The 19,785-nt window shown below is 44.5% G+C and overlaps 1 protein-coding gene across 1 annotated transcript in view; it reads left to right on the top strand.

Moving 5' to 3' along the window:
- Positions 1 to 481: 481 nt before the first annotated feature.
- ZNF831 (zinc finger protein 831) overlaps positions 482 to 19,785 on the top strand; it is a gene marked incomplete at its 3' end in the record, with an annotated part of 96,752 nt that continues 77,448 nt past the window's right edge. The window contains exon 1 of the mRNA XM_081256450.1: positions 482 to 578. The remainder of the gene's footprint in view (positions 579 to 19,785) is intronic.

The following is a 19,785-nucleotide window of genomic DNA, read 5'->3' as shown; positions in this document are numbered from 1 at the left end:
GCCATATCTCTGATGCACTGGGTGCCACACCTTCATTTCCCAGCAGCAGGCTCGGTGCACAGGTGGCTAGATCAATAGTCACAATTACTAAAGGCCTCAGCTGAGGCTCTATTTTCTCCCCCCTCTCTGCGTCTCTCTCTTCCTGTTTTCTAAGCGTTGCTACTGTGACATTGTGATGTATAGAAAAGAACTGACTTCCTATTTCTGAGCCAGCCCAAGTTTCGTCTCTGCTTGCATCTCCTCCAGGTGGTTCAAAATGGTGCTTTTCTCAGTCAGACCCGGCGTTGACTCAAAGGCCAAGCCATGGGAGGCCATCCTCTTTTATTTTATTTTCTAAGATGCAGGGAGGATGCCTCTGTCCTCTGAGATGCTGCCCGCAGAGTAGGGACCGGAGAGGATGCCTGAGACGGCCGTCTCAGCAAAGAGAGTGGGAGGAGGGCTGGGCCAGTGCCTCTCTGCTCTGGGGCGCCTGCCCACTTGTCTTTTCTGGGGCTATGGATGTCTCCCCAGTTTCAGGCCAGGTCATTCGTGTTTGAATCGGAGCACCACTGGCTGCAAGTACATCTCTCTTCATCAAGGTATGTAACATACTCCACAAGATAAGTCTATAGAAGATCCTAGTTTAAAAAAGCCAACTCTTTTTTACGTTGTGCTCTTAATGATATATTTATCTTCAAGCACGCAGTTAAAAAGAAAATGCTACGTAAAACTGGGCCTGACCCAGTTCAGTAATTGTCTTGTGTGTCTATCACAACTGTTATTTTTGTCGGAATATTTACTGCAAATCATAATGGCTGTCAGAAACTGAGTCCACAATCCGTGTTCTACTGAACACAGGACAACCTATAAGGAAATTCGTTGCTTTATAAGCAGTTCTTTTTTTTTTTCAATGATGGACCTAATTAAACTGAAGGTGTGAATTGGTTAGAAACATCAGTTCTATTAGCCCAAGGGTTAGAAAAATAAAACATACAGTATAATCTAAATATCAAGGTATTTGATAGCGACACTATTTATAGCAGTTCTACTGATCAACCACCCAAGGGTAGCATTTTTCAACGAGATTTACAAGGGACCCTGGACCCTGGACCACGTATTTATACATATATTTGGCTTCCCTTCATCCAAAATAGCTAAGAGCTGGAGGGTCTGTCAGATAAGCCCTGGAGCCCATATTCTGAGAGGTGGCTGCCTCCTCTGTTCCCGTAGCAAATCTTTCTGTAAGAATGAAAGCAGAGATGTTATCTGACAGAATGCAAGGGGAGACAGGATGCAACTTAGAAAACCAATAACATCAGCTGACTGGGAAAAAGCAGAATCAACGTCAGGGCCGGTTTAAAATAATGTGCTTGTTAACTACCCTAATTCTATTGCCCCAGCTGAGGGCAAGCTTTTAGGATCACAAGACTGATATTCATCAGAGCAAGTGTTTAGCTTCTGCAGAAGGCTTGGGGGCTGTGGGAAGATTTTGAGAAGCCAAGAGATGAAGGGTTGCTTCCTCAGTTTTACTTTGACCAGGAAGTCGGGGGAGGGGAACCTCCCCAAACCTAAATAATCACTGCCTAGTTGCCGAGAGGAAATGAGGCCACCAGGAGGGGCAAACGGGTATCAGCCAGAGGCCTTTCTCGTGGTAGAAACCACAAGCATGTACGCAGAGAACCAAGACAAGGGAAGGAGGTGGGGAGGTCTGTGTGTGATTAAGGGGGAAAAACCCAACGTGGAATGCCTACCACCCATACATTCACTGGTTGTCTAGTCCTTTGAACAAGTAGACATGAGCCCCACCCTTTAAAGGAAAACATGGCTTGAGAGTCAAGGTGACTTATTCAAAGTCATAGAGTTTGGGAATTCCCTGGCGCACCAGTGGTTAGGACACGGGGCTTTCACTGCAGTGGGCCGGGGTTCAATCCCTGGTTGGGGAAGGAAGATCCTGCAAGCCACGCAGCGTGGCCAAAAAAAACAAATGATGTTTTACATTACCTTAAAAAATAATTTACAAAGTCATAGAGTTTGAAACGAGCAGAGCACAGGTTCAAAGACAGGTCTTGTCTCCGAGGTCTGGGTATTCCATCCTTCTGGGTGTGGCTCGGCCGGGGTGGTTGAATCGTTGATGATGTGAATGGTTGCGTTCAGGAATCTCTGCAGAGTCCGCTGGGGGCATCCGTAGGCAACCTTTTCCCTGCTTTGACTTGCAACCAAGTGAGAGGTCTTTGAGGGTCTTCATTGCTATCGTTGTATTTTCATTATGATTATTTGCACTCATACAATGGTGGAGCCTCTCCATATATGGCGGTGATGTAAAATGTCCTCTGATATAAGGACACCTGAGGACACGTGAGTGGACCCAAAGAAAACAAAGCCAAGGAAAATGATGTGTGTCGAGTCAGTGTTTCTCCAAGGGCAGCCCAGACCTAGGGACGTGGTTTTAGGTCAACTCTAGATGCTGCAGTAAATAACATGGACTCACACACTATGAAGGTTGTTTCCTGTTTCAGTGCTCTCTCTTTTTATTTTTTTTATTTATTTACTATTTATTAGGCTTTTTTGTTTTGAGATAATTGTAGATTCACATGCAGTTGTAAGAAATAATCCAGAGTGAGCCCATGTACCTTTTACCCAGTCCCCCCCCCCATGGTAACATCTTGCAAATCACAACCTGCATATTGATACAATCGAGATACAAACTATTTCCATCACCACAGGGATCTCTTATGGCCACACCCACTTCCCTCCTTCTCTCTTCCTCTCAACCCCTGGTAACCTTTCATCTGTTCTCCAGTTCCATGATTTGTCATTTCAAGAATGTTATATAAATGAAAAAATAGAACTACCATATGACCCAGCCATTCTACCCGTGGGTATATATTTGAAAGAAACAAAAACACTAATTCTAAAAGATCCACACACCCCAATGTTCATAGCAGCGTTATTTACAATTGCCAAGACATGGAAACAACCTAAATGTCCATCAATGGACATTGGATGAATGGATAAAGAAGATGTGGTACATATATATACAATGGAATATTACTCAGCCATAAAAATAATGAAATTTTGCCATTTGCAGCAACATGGATGGGCTTGGAGGGCATTATGCTGAGTGATATGTCAGACAGAGAAAGACATAGTGTATGATATCATGTATATGTGGAATCTAAAAAATACAACAAACTAGTGTATAAAACAAAAAAGAACCAGACTCACAGATACAGAGAACAAACTAGTGGTTACCAGTGGGGAGAGGGAAGGGGGAGGGGCAATATAGGGGGAGGGGATTAAGAGGTACAAACTATTGGGTATAAAATAAGCTACAAGGATATATTGTACAACACGTGGAATATAACCAATATTTTATAATAACTCAATGAAGTATAACCTTTAAAAATTGTGAATCACTGTATTGTACACCTGTAATTTATATATAAGATTATACATCAACTACATGTCAATAAAAAATGGAAAAAATAAAATAAAATATAGAAAAAAATGTTATATAAATGAAATTACAGTGTGTGGCCTTTGGGTCTGGATTTTTTCACGAAGCATAATTCTCTGGACATTCATCAAAATTGTTCCATGTAATAGTCCACTCCTTTGGATTGCTGAGTATATTCTATAATATATATGTTCCACAGCTGGTTTAACTATTTATCTGTTGAAGGACATCAGAGCTGATCCCAATTTTCAGCTATTACACATAAAGCTACCATGAACATTTGTGTACAGACTCCTGTGTGAACTTAAGTTTTCATTTCTCTGGAATAAAAGGCCAGGAGTGTAATTCCTGGGTTGAATTGTAGTGGCATGTTTAATTATTTTTTGTTTTAAAGAAACTGCCTAACTTTTTTCCAGAATGGCCTTTCCACTTCATATCCACACCAGCTATTCATCTCATATTTCCACATCCTCGCCTGCTCTTGGTGTTATCACTGTTTTTCATTTCCGCCATTCGGATGAGTGTGCAGTGACAGATCGCTGTGGTTTTCATTTGCATTTCTCTGATGGTTAATGGTGCTAAACGCCTTTTCATGTGCTTGTTTCCATCTGTGTATCTTTGGCGATGTGTCTCTTCATGTTTTTGCTCATTTTCTGATTGGATTGTTGTTGAATTTTTTAAACTTAATTTTTATTTTATATTGGAGTATAGTTTGAATTCTTTTTTCATGTTAAGTTTTCATGCTCTAGATCTGAGTCCGTGGTCAGATATATGGTTTACGAATATTTCCTCCTGGTCCGTAGCTGGTGTTTTCATCCTTTTCAAAGCAGGGGCTCTTGTAGAGCAAATATTTTTAATTTTGATGGGGTCCAGTTTATAAATTTTTCTTCCTATGGCTCATGCTTTCGACATCAAGTCTGAGAACTCTTTCCTGTGCCCTGGATTCTGAAGATTTTCTCCTATTATTTTTTTCTTCTAGAGCTTTATAGTTTTACAGTTTCCATTTAAGCTTGTTTCAAATTTAGAGTTAATGTTTGTATAAATAAGGTGTGAGGTTTAGTTGAGGTTATTCTTTCTGTCTATGTATGTCAATTACTCCAGCACCATTTGTTGAAAAGGTTACCCTCCCTCCACCAAATTGCTTTTGAACCTTTGTTAAAAATCTGTTGGGCCTATTTGTGTGAGTCTTTTTCTGTTTTTTAAAACAGTTCTGTTCCATTGATCTATGTGTCTGTTCCTCTGCTGATACAACACTGTCTTCATTACTGTAGCTCTGTAATAAGTTTTCCAATTTATTGAAAATTTAGACTGATGCCTCCCATTTTATTATGCTTTTTCAAAACTGATTTATTCTAGTTCCTTTTCTTTTCTCTATAAATTTTTGAATAATCTTGTCTATGCCCACCAAAAAAATCTTACTGGGATTTTGATAGGAATTGAATTAAACCTGTAGATCAATTTGGGGAGAATTGACATCTTTACTATGTTCAGTCTTCCAATCCATGAGCACAATCTATCATTTATTTAGATTTTCTTTGAGTTTTTCATCAGTGTTTTGTAAATAGGTCCTGGGTATGTTTTGTTAGTTTTACACTTAAGTATTTCAATTTCTTGAGTGATTATAAATGGTATTGCATTTAAAATTTGGATTTCCAACTGTTCATTGCTAGTATATATAAGTAGGATTGATTTTTGTGTCTTATGACTTTGCTGAACTTGCCTATTAGTTCTAGAAAAAAATTTTTTTTCCTTGGGATTTTCTACGTAGACAATCATGTCATCTGCAATTAGGGACAGTTTTATTTCCTCCTCTCTTGTCTGTATGTCCTTTATTGCCTTTCTTGCTTTGTCGCACTGGCTGGAATTTGCATATCTATGTTACATGAAAGGGCTGGGTTGCATCTCTGTCTCATTCCTGATCTTTGGGAGGAAGTATTCAGTTTTCTGCCGTTAAGAGTAACGTTTTTAGATGCACTTCATCAAGCCGAGAAGCTTTCCCTCTATTTCTATTTTCTTTTCCTTTTTAAAAAAAAATAATTTATTTTTTATTTATTTTATTTATTTATTTTCGCTGTGCTGGGTCTCAGTTGCAGCATGCGGGATCTTTTGTTGTGGTGCATGGGCTTCTCTCTAGTTGTGGCATGTGGGTTTTCTCTCTCTGGTTGTGGCACACGGGCTCTCTAGTTGAGGCGCATGAGCTCAGTAGTTGTGACGTGGGTTTAGTTTCCCCGCGTCATGTGGGATCTTACTTCCCTGACCAGGGATTGAACCCGTGTACCCTGAATTGTAAGGCAGACTCTTTACCACTGGACCACCAGGCAAGTCCCTATTCCTATTTTCTGAGAGATTTTATCATGAATGGGTGTTGACTTTTATCAAGAGCTTTTTCTCCAGCAATTGATATAATCATGTGACTTTTTTTCTTTGCTCTGTAAATATGGTGGATTACACTGTTGTGGCCCTGGGGCCCTGGGTCATGATGTGTAATCCTTTCTATATTGTGGAATCTATTTGCTGATGTTTTGTGAAGGAATTTGCATCTATATTCATGAAGAGATAGTACTCTGTAGTTTGTTTGTTTGTTTGTTTGATTGGACTGTCTTTGTCTGGTTTTGGTGTTACGGTAATACCTAGCTTCATGAAATTAATGGGGAAATGCTCTCTCCTCTTCTGTTTCCTGGAAGAAGTTTTGTAGAACTGGTGTTAATTTTTCTTTAAACTCTAGGCAGAATTCTTCAGGTCCATTAGGACCTGAAGACTGCTTTTTGGGGAGTTTTAAAATTACAAATTTTGTCTGCTTAATAGTTACATTGCTATTCAAATGATCTGTTTCGTATCTGGTGAATTTTGCTAATTTGTGCTTTTTGAGAAGTTGGTCCATTTTATTTAAGTTATCGAATGTATATGGATAGGGTTATTCATGGTATCCCTGTGCTGTCCTTTTGATACTTACAGGGTCGGTCATGATATTCTGTTTCATTCCTGGTGTTGGTAATTTGTGTCTTCTCTCCTTTTTCCTTTCTAAATCTTGGTAGAGATTCTAAAGATCAGTTTTATTTATTTATTTAAAAAAATTTATTTTATTGAAGTACACTTGATTTACAATGTTTTGTTAATTTCTGCTGTACAGCAGTGATTCAGTTATACATATATATATATTCTTTTTCATATTCTTTTCCATTATGGTTTATTATAGGATACTGCATATAGTTCCCTGTGCTATACAGTAGGACCTTGTTTGTCCATTCTCTATATAATAGGTTGCATAAAGATCAATTTTATTGGTATTATTAAAGAACACTCTTTTTTCTTTCACTGACTTTATTATTTTTCTGTTCCAATTTAATTGATTTCTTTCCTTTTCTTTATTATTTCCTTCCTTCTGCTTACTTTGGGTATACTATGCTTTTCTTTTACTAGGTTATGGAGGTAGGAGCTTGGATTATTGATTTGAGACTGTCTTTTCTGGAACAAGCATTTAATGCTGTAAATTCCCTCTCAGCAGAGCCTTAGCTGTGTCCCACAAATTCTGAGATGTTCCATTATCATTTTCATTCATTCTCTGTATTTTTGGGCTCCTTGACACTTCCTCTTTGACCTGTGGGTTATTTAGTAGTTTGCTCGTTAGTTTCCAAGTGTTTGAAGATTTTTCTGTTATTTTTCTGTTATTGATTTCCAGTTTGATTCTATTATGGTCAGAGAACACTCTCTGTATGATTTCAGTTCTTTACATTTGCTGAGGTTTGTTTTATGAGATATGAGCTATGTTGGTGCAGCAATCTGGGTCCAATCAGGAATCGGAAGCTATGTAGTAGGTTCAACAAGAGAAATTTAAAATAAGAATTATTAACTCTAAAGAGTGACTGTAGGACATAAGAGAACTCTCCATGGTATTCTAGGATTAAGAGGAAGGGCAGACTTAGAAGACAATCAGACCTGATTGGAGAAGCTGTGATTTGGCCACCAGATAGCAGAAGAGTTGGCTGGTTTAGCCAGACTGGAGGTTGTCTGGAATTGCTGGGCAAACAACAGGGAATGTTCTGGAGTGCCTGGAGGTCAGGAGGTGTGTCATTGACCACAGGAGACATGTGTGTGCATTGGGACTCTGGACAGAAGTGGGGACAAAGGCCTTTGGAATGCATGGTCTGCATGGCTGGGTTGTGGAGTGGCCCTCTGTGCACACGTGACCACTGGTGGGCTGTGTGCCGGCTGCACGGAGTTGCAGAAGGAGCTTCACAGCCGTGTGGACCCTCTGGGCCACAGGCAGGCTCCGTGAAGTCTAGGTAAGACCTTTGGTTTCTGTGTGTGGGGGGTGCGGCAGACAGGGCAGCGCCAGGCTGAGGCCGCCAGGTTGCACAGGGAGTATGTTGGGGCCGTTGGTAGGGGTAGGACTGGAGTATACATCCTCACACCCATCCCACTGACCATCTCCCTGGCTTCTGCTGGGAATTGCAGGAAGCCTCTCCCTCCCAAAGTGTCCTTCCCACATCCTCTATGGGGAAAACTGAGCATGGTGGCCACTCTGAAGGTGAAAAGCCTAACTGAATTGTATTGTTTATTTTTTTATTTTTTAAATTAAATTTAATTTTTTTGTTTTGTGGTACACGGGCCTCTCACTGTTGTGGCCTCTCCCGTCACGGAGCACAGGCTCCAGACGCGCAGGCTCAGCGGCCATGGCTCATGGGCCCAGCCGCTCCGCGGCATGTGGGATCTTCCCGGACCGGGGCACGAACCCGTGTCCCCTGCATTGGCAGGCAGACTCTCAACCACTGCGCCACCAGGGAAGCCCGTGTTGTTTATTATACAGCGTATGTTGAAGGGTGCATTTGGAGCTGAGAGGCAATAAACAAATAACTGACACAGTCTATCCCTTTGGCTGCTCAGCTTCTGCATGTAGCCTTTTATACACATTGGAACTTCCTTAAAACAACAAAACAACTGTGTGTTTCCACCCAGCCAGATACATCTCTCCTTACAAATGAAGAAGTTCTCACTCTTCTTCACAATGAGAAACCCCAGTCATTGTATCCACCATGGGCTCTATTAATGGTCCCTCAAATCTTGTCCATGACTCACTGACAATTCTGTTCTCTCAAGACTAAGGTGTAAAATTAACCCCCAATAACTCATGTAGAAGTTTAAACATACGAAGAAGGAGAGGGAAGTAGAGAATGACTGGTACGTGTCAATAACTCATTCCTGGAACATGCGTAGCATCGCACACAAAGCCCTCCCAGCCCTTGCCTCTGGAAGTGGACACAGGTTCTAGTTCATGTCCATGACTTTCTCCTTCCCTTGCCCTTAGGGAAGAACCTCAGCTGCTCTGGGTTCTTTACCTCTTGGAGTATCTAGTGATCCCTGGAGGGTTTGAGTATTTACTTTTTTTCCCAAATCACAGTCACATAGGTCCCTTTGGGGAAGGCTGTAGGAAGATTGACAGTGTGTCTTTGTGGAAATAGTGCAGGGACCTTTATCAAGGGGATCTGGGCTTCCCTTCCTTCAGGGGCCTCTGGGTCTGTGAACTGATTTAGGTCTGAAAACTGGATGAAGGGCTGTGATTTTTTTTTTGGTGACTCAAGTTGGGTTACTAGTGGCCACGTAGAGTTTCTTGTTATGTAGAGCAAGCCATATCCTAGTGGGGTGACCTCTTATTTTACCCCTAGGGACACCATGGTCAATTAGCTACTGCTAAAGATCTCTGCGACCCAAAGAATTCTGACTCCTGGCACCTTCCTATTGCCCTGTGCTCGATGTGCCCACTTTTCCTTTGACAATTAAGTGTTGCCTCTTGGCCTCTGCTCTCCCAGGATTCCCACAGAAATCAGGAAGCCCATCTCAAGGCTGGCATCCCTTAGTCATACTTGGCCTGAAAAAAGAGCAACCACAGAGGTTTTCAGGGATGCGAGTGTCCCTCACTAAAGTATTTCTCAATGCCCTAGGGAGGAGAGGGCCTTCTGGGTCTTCTTGAGAATTGTAGTTGAGGAGTTGGTGGGTGGGTCTGAATGTTGCACGTGGTACATCCAGGCCAGCCTTCCTAGTTATCTGAGCCTTTGAATTCTCACCTCCACATCAGGCCAGAGAAGCGCTGGCATGTTAACCTCATTAAATCTAGGTCACTATGGGGTCCAGGTTTCAGTTAACCAACCAAGTAAGCTGTGAAAACCACATCCCATTGCTCAACTAATACATTGTCTAATAAGCACCCTTATCAATAAATGTGGCCCGATTGCTGGTGTTCTTTTCTGCCTTTTCTGGTATAACGCCCTTAGAAACCATTCCAGCACATGCATTCCCTGGTGATATATCTTATTGAGGACCTACAGCTCTTTTGGTGTATAAGCTATTCCCTCTTGAGTTAGAGCCTGTACCTGTCCCCTGAATGAGGCTGACACTTGGCTCTAGTTATGGGTCTAACGGCAAAAGTGGGGGGCTTGTGGTGGGTTCTAAGAAGAGGGAGCATCCCCTTTCAAAGCATCTACCCCAAGTGAGGGTATCACGGGGTTTTTGAGCTGAGGAAGACTGGTCTTCCTGGACCCTGGAGGAAAAGCCACTGCTGAGCCACTGCTGGTCAGAGAAGCTCAGAATGACTTGGAGGTCAATGCTGTCAGTTTCTCCAGATCCGATAAGATGTTCTTATTCCACGTTTCAGGATCTCATTCTTATGCGACTAATGCCCTCATTTTCACCTGAGAAACTTGGTGAGGCCATGAATTCAACTGCCATTTAAATGCAACAACTTGCACCATTAAATTTTGTGTTTGATTTTCAGCCGAGTCAGCCCTGTGGCTACAAGAAATAAGAAATCCTTTCAGGGCTCTCCTGGAAACTGTCTGATTCTCAGATCATGACTTGAGGTGGGAATTAATGGACCTGGGTTTGTCATTTTCTCTCTAAGTGCTCAAGGGCCCTCAAAAAAAAATTCATCTCACACCACATCCCTGATTGTCATCATTACTGCCATGCAGCTTGTGTTCCCAAGGCACGCGCTCCCATCGGCACTTTATCGCAATAAACCACGGGTGATGGCTTGATTAATTGCAATGCCACCGTACGTCATGGGTGGCCAGCATCCCATTTCTCATTGGCAAGGATCTCAGCATCACACTCAAGTCCGAGGGTATGGCTGAATCAGTCCCCAGATCCCACATTCACCGATCTATCTCTTGGGACCCCTCCCATTACTAATTCTGTAGTATTTGTATCTAATCAGGAGATAGAAATCACATAGTCAGTTACACTGGGGAAGTTTAGGATAAGACTGATTAACTGTGATAAAAGAGTAACTATAAGACATAAGAACATTCTGTATGGTCCCTAGGATTGAGAGAGACTGCCCAAGAAAGGGCAAACTCAGAAGGGGTTCAGACTTCATTGGAGAAGCTGTGGGTTAGTCACCAAATAGCAGAGAGGGTGGCTGGGTTAGCCAGATTGGAGCTGGTCTGGAATCACTGGGCACACAATGGGCAACCCTCTGGAGTGGGGGTAGGAAGCAGACAGTGGACAGCAGGGGACGTGGGCATGCCTTGGGAGTCCGGATGCCAGTGGGGACGGAAGCCTTCCAAGCTCATGGGCTGCGTGGAGGGAAGTTCGGCTTGCAGAGGGAGCAACCAGTCCATGTGGGCCCCCAGCCGCAGATGGGATGTGCCTTGGCTGCACAGGGTCCTAGTTTCGCTGTCAAGAAAGCTGCAGCCACAGCCTCTCCAACCCGAGGCTCTATGGCTGCAGAGAGATCACATCTGTGGCCTGTGGTTGGGCAGGCTCTGTTGGATATCCTCGTATTAATTATGTGGTTGTTTTATGTATTACATTATAGATTCATAACTCATCCTAGTCTATTGGCGTCACTGCTTTATGACCAACTGAAGTGAAATGTAAAAACTACCTCTCTTACCTTCTCCCACTTATAATTGTCTTAAATATTTCTCTAAATACATTAGACAGTGTTTTTGTTTTAACCATCAAACACCATTTAGAAAATTCAAAAGGAAATGTTGTATTTCCTGTATTTTTACTCTTTCCATCATTCTTTTCCTTCTTGAGGTTCCAAGTGTCCTTCTGTTATTATTATTATTTTTTACAACAATGGATTACACCATTAATTTATGATGACTTCTTATTTTATTTTTTATTTTAAAAAAATTTGGGGGGCTTCCCTGGTGGCACAGTGGTTGAGACTCTGCCTGCCGATGCAAGGGACACGGGCTCGTGCCCTGGTCTGGGAGGATCCCACATGCCGTGGAGCGGCTGGGCCCGTGAGCCATGGCTGCTGAGCCTGGGAGTCCGGAGCCTGTGCTCCGCAACGGGAGAGGCCACAGCAGTGAGAGGCCCGCATACCGCAAAAAAAAAAAAAAAATTTTTTTTTGGCTGCGCCTCGTGGCTTGTGGGATCTTAGTTCCCTGACCAGGGACTGAACCTGCATCCTCGGCAGTGAAAGTGTAGAGTCCTAACCACTGGACCGCCAGGGAAATTCCCCCTTCTTTTATTATTTCCTCTCTATGTAGAAAACTTCCTTTAGCCATTCCTGCTGGTGACAAATTTTCTCTTTTTGTTTTTTTTTTTAATTTGAGAATGCCTTGATTTCCCCTTCATTCAGGAAGAATCTTTTTGCCAGATATAGAATTTGCAGTTGACAGGTCTTTTCTTTAAGCCCTTGAAAAATGTTGTGCTACTTCTTTCTGGTCCCAAGTTTTGGATGGGAAACCTGCTGGCATTAGGATTTGTTTTTCCTATAGGAAGGGTGTCTTTTCTCTTTCACTGCTTTGAAGAATTTTTTCTTTGCCTTAAGAGTTCGGAAGTTCGACTACGATGTGTTTTGGTGAGGATTTCTTTGGGTTTATCCTGTTTGGGGTCCACTAGCATACTGATTCCATGGGTTTATGTCTTTTGCCAAATTTAAGTTTTCAGCCATATTTCGTTGAGTATTGTTTTATCCCAGTCCTTTTTCTCGTCTCCTTCCAGGACCCAGATGGTGTGAATGTTATACCTTTTGTTAACCTCACAGGTCCCTGAGGCTCTGCTCATTTTTTTCAGCCTATTTTCTCTCTGTTGTTCACACTGGGAAATTTCTATTGCTCTAGTTTCAGGTTCACGGGCTCTTTTTCCTGTCCCTTCCATTCTGCTGTTGAGTGCATCCACTGAGTTTTAAAAATTTTGGTTACAGTATTTTTCATTTCTAAAATTTCCATTTGGTTGTTCTTTTACTTTTGATTTCTTTGCTGAGACTATTTTTATTTGTTTCAAGCATATCTGTAAGTATTCATGGCGACAATTTTATGACGGCTGCTCTAAAATCTTGGTCAGATAATCCCAACACCTCTTGCATCTTGATGTTGGTATCTATGCATTATCTTTTTTCATTCAGTTTGACATCTTCCTGGTATGAGAAGTGAGTTGTTTGTTGTTTTTTCTTTTTCCTTTTTTTTTGGGGGCCGTGCTGCAAGATCTTAGTTCCCCGACCAGGGATTGAACCCACGCCCCCTGCAGTGGAAGCTCGGAGTCTTAACCACAGGACTGCCAGGGAAGTCCCAAGTGAGTTTTGATTGAAACTTGAACACTTTGGGTACTATGTTATGAGAGTCTGGATGGATTAAACCTTCTGTTTTTGTTGGCTTCCTTTGACGCTGCTCAGCAGGGGAAGAGGGTGGATGGAAGTCCAGGTTGCCCACTCGGTCTCTGTTGACCCCAAGGGGGAGCTCCTCATCACTGCTTCATGTGGTGGTAGTTCTGGCTCCCCACTCGGCCATCACTGGTATCTCCGGGGGAAATAGGAGGCCGGATTGTTGCTCCCCACGTGGCTTCCACTGACCCCATGGACAGGACTGGCCTCATTGCTGCTGAGTGGTGGTGAACACGCTAGCACTCCACGCAGCCTCATCAGACACCACCCAGCACGGAGGGAAGTGAATAAACAAACTGCGGCGCGCGTACACACACACACACACACACACACACACACACACACATTCGGGAATACTACTCAGCAACAAAAGGAATGAACTACTGAAGCAGGCAACAAATTGATTACCCCCTCCCCACCCCCATGTCTTCAAGATGGCATCTGGCGGTCCACTGGGTCCTCTCGGGGGCTCTCATTACAGAGCTATTCCTCCTTCTAGGTGTCCCTTCCCAGCACTCTGCGAGCTCCAAGCCAGACCCCACAGGCCACGGGAGGACCTGTCGGGGCTCAGGACAGCTCAGCCCGAGGGGGTCTCTCTGTGCAGGACCTGGCCTTGCTCCAGCCATCTCTTTACAGCACTTCAAGGTGGATGTGGGGGACAGCCCTGGTGTTGCCCTGACTTACACCTTCTCCTTTCTTGGTTGAAATGTGATCTTCCCGTTTGCCTTCTTCCTCTGGCAGGTCCCCTCCTCATCATCTCTCCAGGCTATAAAAATAGCAGCATTTTCTTTCATTTCCTCTATTAGTGTCATGTGGATGCTGTAACAAAGTCCCTCAAACTGGGAGGCTAAAACAACAGAAATGGACTCTCTCACATTTTTGGAGGCTCTAAGTCCAAAATCACAGTGTAGGCAGAGCTATGCTCCCTCTGAAGGCTCCAGGGAAGGATCCTTCCTGCATTTTCCAGCTTCTGATGGCTCCAGGTGTTCCTTGGCTTGTGGATGCATCCCTCCAATCTCCGCCTCCGTGGTCACATGGGTCTTTGCATGGCCGTCTCTCTTGTACGTCCGTGTCCTCTCTCTTCTTATAAGGACACTGGTTGTTGGATTTAAAACCCACCCTAAATATGGTATGATCTCTTTCTGAGATCTTTAATTTGATGACCTCTGCAAAGACCCTAACTGCAAATAAGGTCACATGCACAGGGAGAAGGGATTAGGACATAGACCTACGCTTTTGGGGGACACGATTCAACCCACTACACTTCCCTTACATCACAGCCTCCTTCCACCTCTGAGCAGCTACTCCTGTAGCTCTGCTGTGGCCCTGTTACGAGGGGGCATCTACTCTGTTTTGCAGGAGAAGTCCCCACACACGTCTTGCCTTGGAGCCTGAAGCATTAAGCAAAGAGAGAAGGCGATTTTGAAAAACGTTTCACTCTCGACAATAATATCTGCTCTCAGGGTTTCGGTCTGCCCAGAAGTCCTACTCTGCATGCTGGCAGCTGAATCTTCCCTTGTTCTCTGTGTCTCTCTTCCTTCTTTAGGAAGGGGTATACCTCCCCCACCACTTGACCCTGAGCATATCTCTCCAGCTCTCAGCGCCTGCCTCGCCTCGTTGGAACAGTAACAGCGCCTACGTGATGGGGTCGCTGTGTGGGTTAGATGACTTGTGTATGTCGAGCCTTCTGCACAGTGACACATGGTACGTGGTAGGCGCTATGTGAGGCTCAGCCACGTCTGCTCTGAACCTGTAAAAATTCTCGGTTTCTCTTTGGGCAGATAATTGCCTCGGGCTGCCCAAGGTGACACTGATTAACTTAGAAAAGGAAAAAAGAGAAGCCTATGAATACTTTGCAGGCGACTGCCCCCATTTCGCTCCGATGCTGTGACAAGTGCTTGTAGATGGTGTCCGTTTAATCCTCCTTGATCCCACCCCTCACCCCCACTTTACAAATGAGAATCTGAAGTTAAAAGAACTTGCAGAAGCCACACGGGGGTAAGTGGTCAAACTGGAAGGTGAACCTGGAGGGGGTTTCCTTCTTCAACCGAGGCGTCCCCAGCCCCTGGGACAGCGGACCAGAGCAGAGTCCCCCCTGCCTCCCATCTGCCAAAGCCGCCCTTTCTTCCAAACATCCGAAAGCTATCGACCGTCTACAGGGAAATCCCGTAATTTGTGTATGAAAATTAGGCCATCGCCCGGGATGCTCTTCTGCATTCACTCGCACAAGCCTTCTGCACGGTGTGTTTTTGTTTGTAAACTCTGGCCCGTTCCCTTATCTCACTTTGTTCAAGCAAATCAAGCGGAATGAGTTTGGGTGAAGTAGTGGTGGGGACCAATGTGTGTTTGGGCCTGTCAGGTCCCAGAGCTGCTTTCAGGAATGTGATGCCCCGAACTAGGTAGTCCCCCTCTCAGGGACCCTTCCAGACCCTTGAGAATCCGACAGAAGTCAGAGGTACTCTCGCTTTCCAGGAAAATTCACCCATGCACGTAATTTAAGTGGTAATTTCACTTTGCAGCCTGGCAGGCCTGATGCACATGCGAGTGGGATGCACAAGTGGGGCGAGTTTAATGGGGGGCGGGGCGTGAGGGCTGGCGGGGGGCGGGGCGGCGGTGTTACCCCAAGGACTGGGGACGGCGGGAACCATAACTGGGACCGGGGGATGTCTCCTGGCAAAAATGTGGCCTTGAGTAGACGGACAGAGCAGCCTTGGAACCAGCCCTGGCCTGACTCTCTTCCCTCCTCACTCTGACCTGTGGGTGTAGACACCACAGGACAGGAGGCTACACCCTGTGAACACAGGGCAGAGGGAGGAAGATGGGATCTGTCTGGAGGGTCTAGCCTGAAGGTATCTCAGGTCAAGATCTTAAATTAGAGGCATGTTTCCCCAAAGTATGGGACCACACCGCTCATCTGTGCTAGATCATATGACAGATACACAGCTTAAAAGATCAATCATTATACATTTATTTTCATCATTCTTAGAAAAAATAGGAATCTTCCCTTTTTTTGGTAATGACATAGCCCTCCTCCCTTTTCCCCTCCAGTTATTACAAGTATTTATTTGTTGGGTTTTTTTTGTTTTTTTTTTAACTCTGAGAGGCAAAACATGGCATTTGGTATATAATTTGCACTTCTTGGCCAGTGAGAGTAAATGTCTTTTCACATATGTCTTTAAAAAAAAATTGTTTTGATTTTTTTAATTTTAAAGATTAATAGACAATTTTTAGAGTGGTTTAGGTTTATAGAAAGCTGAGGGGAAAGTACAGAGAGTTCCCAGACACCACTTACCTCCACCCCTCATGCAGTCTCCTCTGTTATTAATGTCTTACATTTAGTGTGGTACTTTTTTTAATTGAAGTATAATTGTTTTACAATATTGTGTTAGCTTTGGGTGTACAGCAAAGTGATTCATAGATATATACATATATTATTTTCCATTATAGGTTATTACAAGATATTGAATACATTTCCCTGTGCTCTACAGTAGGTCCTTGTTGATTATCTTTTTTTTTTTTTTTTTTTTTTTGCGGTATGTAGGCCTCTCACTGTTGTGGCCTCTCCCGTTGCAGAGCACAGGCTCCGGACGCGCAGGCTCAGCGGCCATGGCTCACGGGCCCAGCCGCTCCACGGCATGTGGGATCCTCCCAGACCGGGGCACAAACCCGTGTCCCCTGCATTGGCAGGTGGACTCTCAACCACTGGGCCACCAGGGAAGCCCTGATTATCTATTTTGTATATAGTACTTTGTATCTGCTAATCCCAAACTCCTAATTTATCCCTCCCCCACCTCCTTTCCCCTTTGGTAACCATAAGTTTGTTTTCTGTGTCTGTGAGTCTTTTTGTTTTGTGTATAGATTCATTTGTATTCTTTTTTAGATTCCACTTATAAGTGATATCATATGGTATTTGTCCCTCTCTTTCTGACTTACTTCATTTAATATGATAATCTTTAGGTCCATCTATGTTGCTGCAAATGGCATTATTTCATTCCTTTTTATGGCTGAGTAATATTCCATTGTATATATGTGCCACATCTTCCTTGTCCATTCATCTGTTGGTGGACATTTAGGTTGCTTCCATGTCTTGGCTATTGTAAATAATGCTGCTGTGAACATTGTGGTGCATGTATCTTTTCGAATTAGAGCTTTTGTCTTTCCTGGATATATGCCCAGGAGTGGGATTGCTGGATCACATGGTAACTGTATTTTTAATTTCTTAAGGAACCTCCACACTGTTTTCTATAGTGGTTGCACCAATTTACATTCCCACCAACAGTGTAGGAGGGTTCCCTTTTCTTAGTGTGGTACTTTTGTTATAATTGATGAGCCCTGGAAACCACTGATCTTGCTGTTTCCATAGTTTTATCTTTTCCAGAATGTTATATAGTTGGAATCATACAGTATGCAGCCTTTTCAGATTGGCTTCTTTCACTTAATAATATGCATTTAAGTGTCTTCCATGTTTTTTCATGACTTGATAGCCCAAGTCTTTTAAGTCATTAAAATTAAATTTTAATTAAAGTCATTTCTTTTTAATGCTGAATAGTATTCCACTGTCTGAATGCACCATGGTTTTTTTAAAATTTTTTATAAATTTATTTATTCATTTATTTATTTTTGGCTGCTTTGGGTCTTTGTTGCTGAGCGCAGGCTTTCTCTAGTTACGGCGAGCAGGGGCTACTCTTCGTTGTGGTGCACAGGCTCAGTAGTTGTGGCACACGGGCTCAGTAGTTGTGAAGCACGGGCTCAGTAGTTGTGGCATGCAGGCTCAGTAGTTGTGGTTCGCAGGCTCAGTAGTTGTGGCACATGAGCTTAGTTGCTCCGCGGCATGTGAGATCTTCTCAGACCAGGGCTAGAACCCGTGTCCCCTGCACTGGCAGATGGATTCCCAACCACTGTGCCACCAGGGAAGTTCACCATGGTTTATTTATTCACACATCTACTGAAGGACATCTTGGTTGCTTCTAAGTTTTAACAATTATGAATAAAGCTGATATAAACAGGTTTGCAGGCTTTTGTATGAAAATAAGTTTTTGGATAATTGGGTAATGATATAGCCCCCCCTTTTCTAATTTTTAAAAGTTGTAAAATATGCGTAACATAAAATTGATCATTTCAACCATTATTAAGTGCAGTTCAGTGGTGCTAAGTACATTCACATTCTTATGCACATAGTTCCCTTTTTTTTTTTTTTTTTGCGGTACGTGGGCCTCTCACTGTCGTGGCCCCTCCCGTTGCAGAGCACAGGCTCCGGACGCGCAGGCCCAGCGGCCACGGCTCACGGGCCCAGCCACTCCGCGGCATGTGGGATCCTCCCGGACCGGGGCACGAACCCGCGTCCCCTGCATCAGCAGGCGGACTCTCAACCACTGCGCCACCAGGGAAGCCCCATAGTTCCCTCTTAACGTAATGCTAGTCCAGGTACCCAGGGGTGGGGAGGAAGCAAGTGGTCCCACACATGGCACGGCGGTTGACAGGCATGCAGGACAGACTGAAGTTTGGGAAACTTGCAACTAGAACAACAGTCTCAGCACCCACGTTCTTTCTGGAAAGTTCGATCTGCTGAATACGTTTAATCCATTCTCCATAGTCTTCTCTCTCAGGGCCCAAAACATGAGTTTTTAAAACTTATTTGTGGCATTCCCACGCTCTCTTTTTGCCCAGGCCCCCTCGTGGGTTGCTTTGAAGAAAGGGGGCTTTGGAAATAGTCACTTTCCCTCCCCATGGGGTGGCACACTCTCTCAGAAGAACATAGCTTTGGGGGGGGAGGTGTCGGGGAGTGGGGAGCCCACGCATGGCAGAGGGAGGAAGCGAGAGGTCCGATGAGCTATCTGCAGGGTGGACCCTCGTGATGGCGACCGGGAGCGGGGACAGCGCTTGGCAGTGGGTCTCGCTGAACAGGTGGTCCTCTCAGAGGCTTCCCTGGTGCGCCCACCCTCACTTTCCCCCCTGCTCGATGGGGATGAGACAACTTGCCGCCTCCCTGGTTCAGAGTGAGAATCATCAGTGGCAGCCCTTTGAGGTTCTCCCAGGAAAAGTGCCATATCCCCCAGGAAGGTGCTGGTGGGCTTGCTGCCTCCCAGTCAGCGATCAGCTGCTGCTAAAAGGCATCGATTTTGCTGTGATCACAGAACAGGCTGCAGAGAGAGAAAAATAATCATCGTGGCAGGTGTGTCAGAAATGTAACGCTCTTTTTCTGGAATTTCTATTTTGAAGCCCCCGCTCCTCCCACCCTGAGGCAGTCAGTTCTGGGATTCTTTTCTCTCTCCCCTGAGGATGGGCTTCTTTCGGGGGACAGGTGGTGCTCAGCCCCCAGTTCCCCAAGCTCCACGCTGAGTCACCCCTCCTGCAGCATTACCCTTGGTCTGACCCATTTTCTCGGGCACTCTCAGACCCCTCTTGGGTGCTCTGGGATTCATCCTGAGCTGCACCGGCTCTGGGCACAGAACCCTGGGGGCTTCCTCCCTCCCTCCTTCCTGGACATGGGCTTCGGGCTATTGCTATTCTGTCCCGGGGGCGGGGGCTCTCCCGACTGCCCCGAGGAATGGGGGTCCCAGGTCTTCTCTCTACCCAAGTCCCCTCTGAAGCCAAAGCTGGAGGGTCTCGTCGCCTCCCTCCGACTCTCTTCCCTCCCACCTCCTCCCAACCCGAGGATGGGGAAGACTGGCCGGTCTTCCTCAGATTCCCCTTAGGGTTTAGGGCTTTGGAATTCACAAGGCTTTACTCTGTT

This window comes from Mesoplodon bidens (genome assembly GCF_964165515.1).
Source record: "Mesoplodon bidens genome assembly, chromosome: 15".
NCBI lineage: Eukaryota > Metazoa > Chordata > Mammalia > Artiodactyla > Ziphiidae > Mesoplodon > Mesoplodon bidens.
The sequence above is the reverse complement of the archived record's forward strand: the minus strand, read 5'-3'. Positions and strand labels throughout refer to the sequence as shown.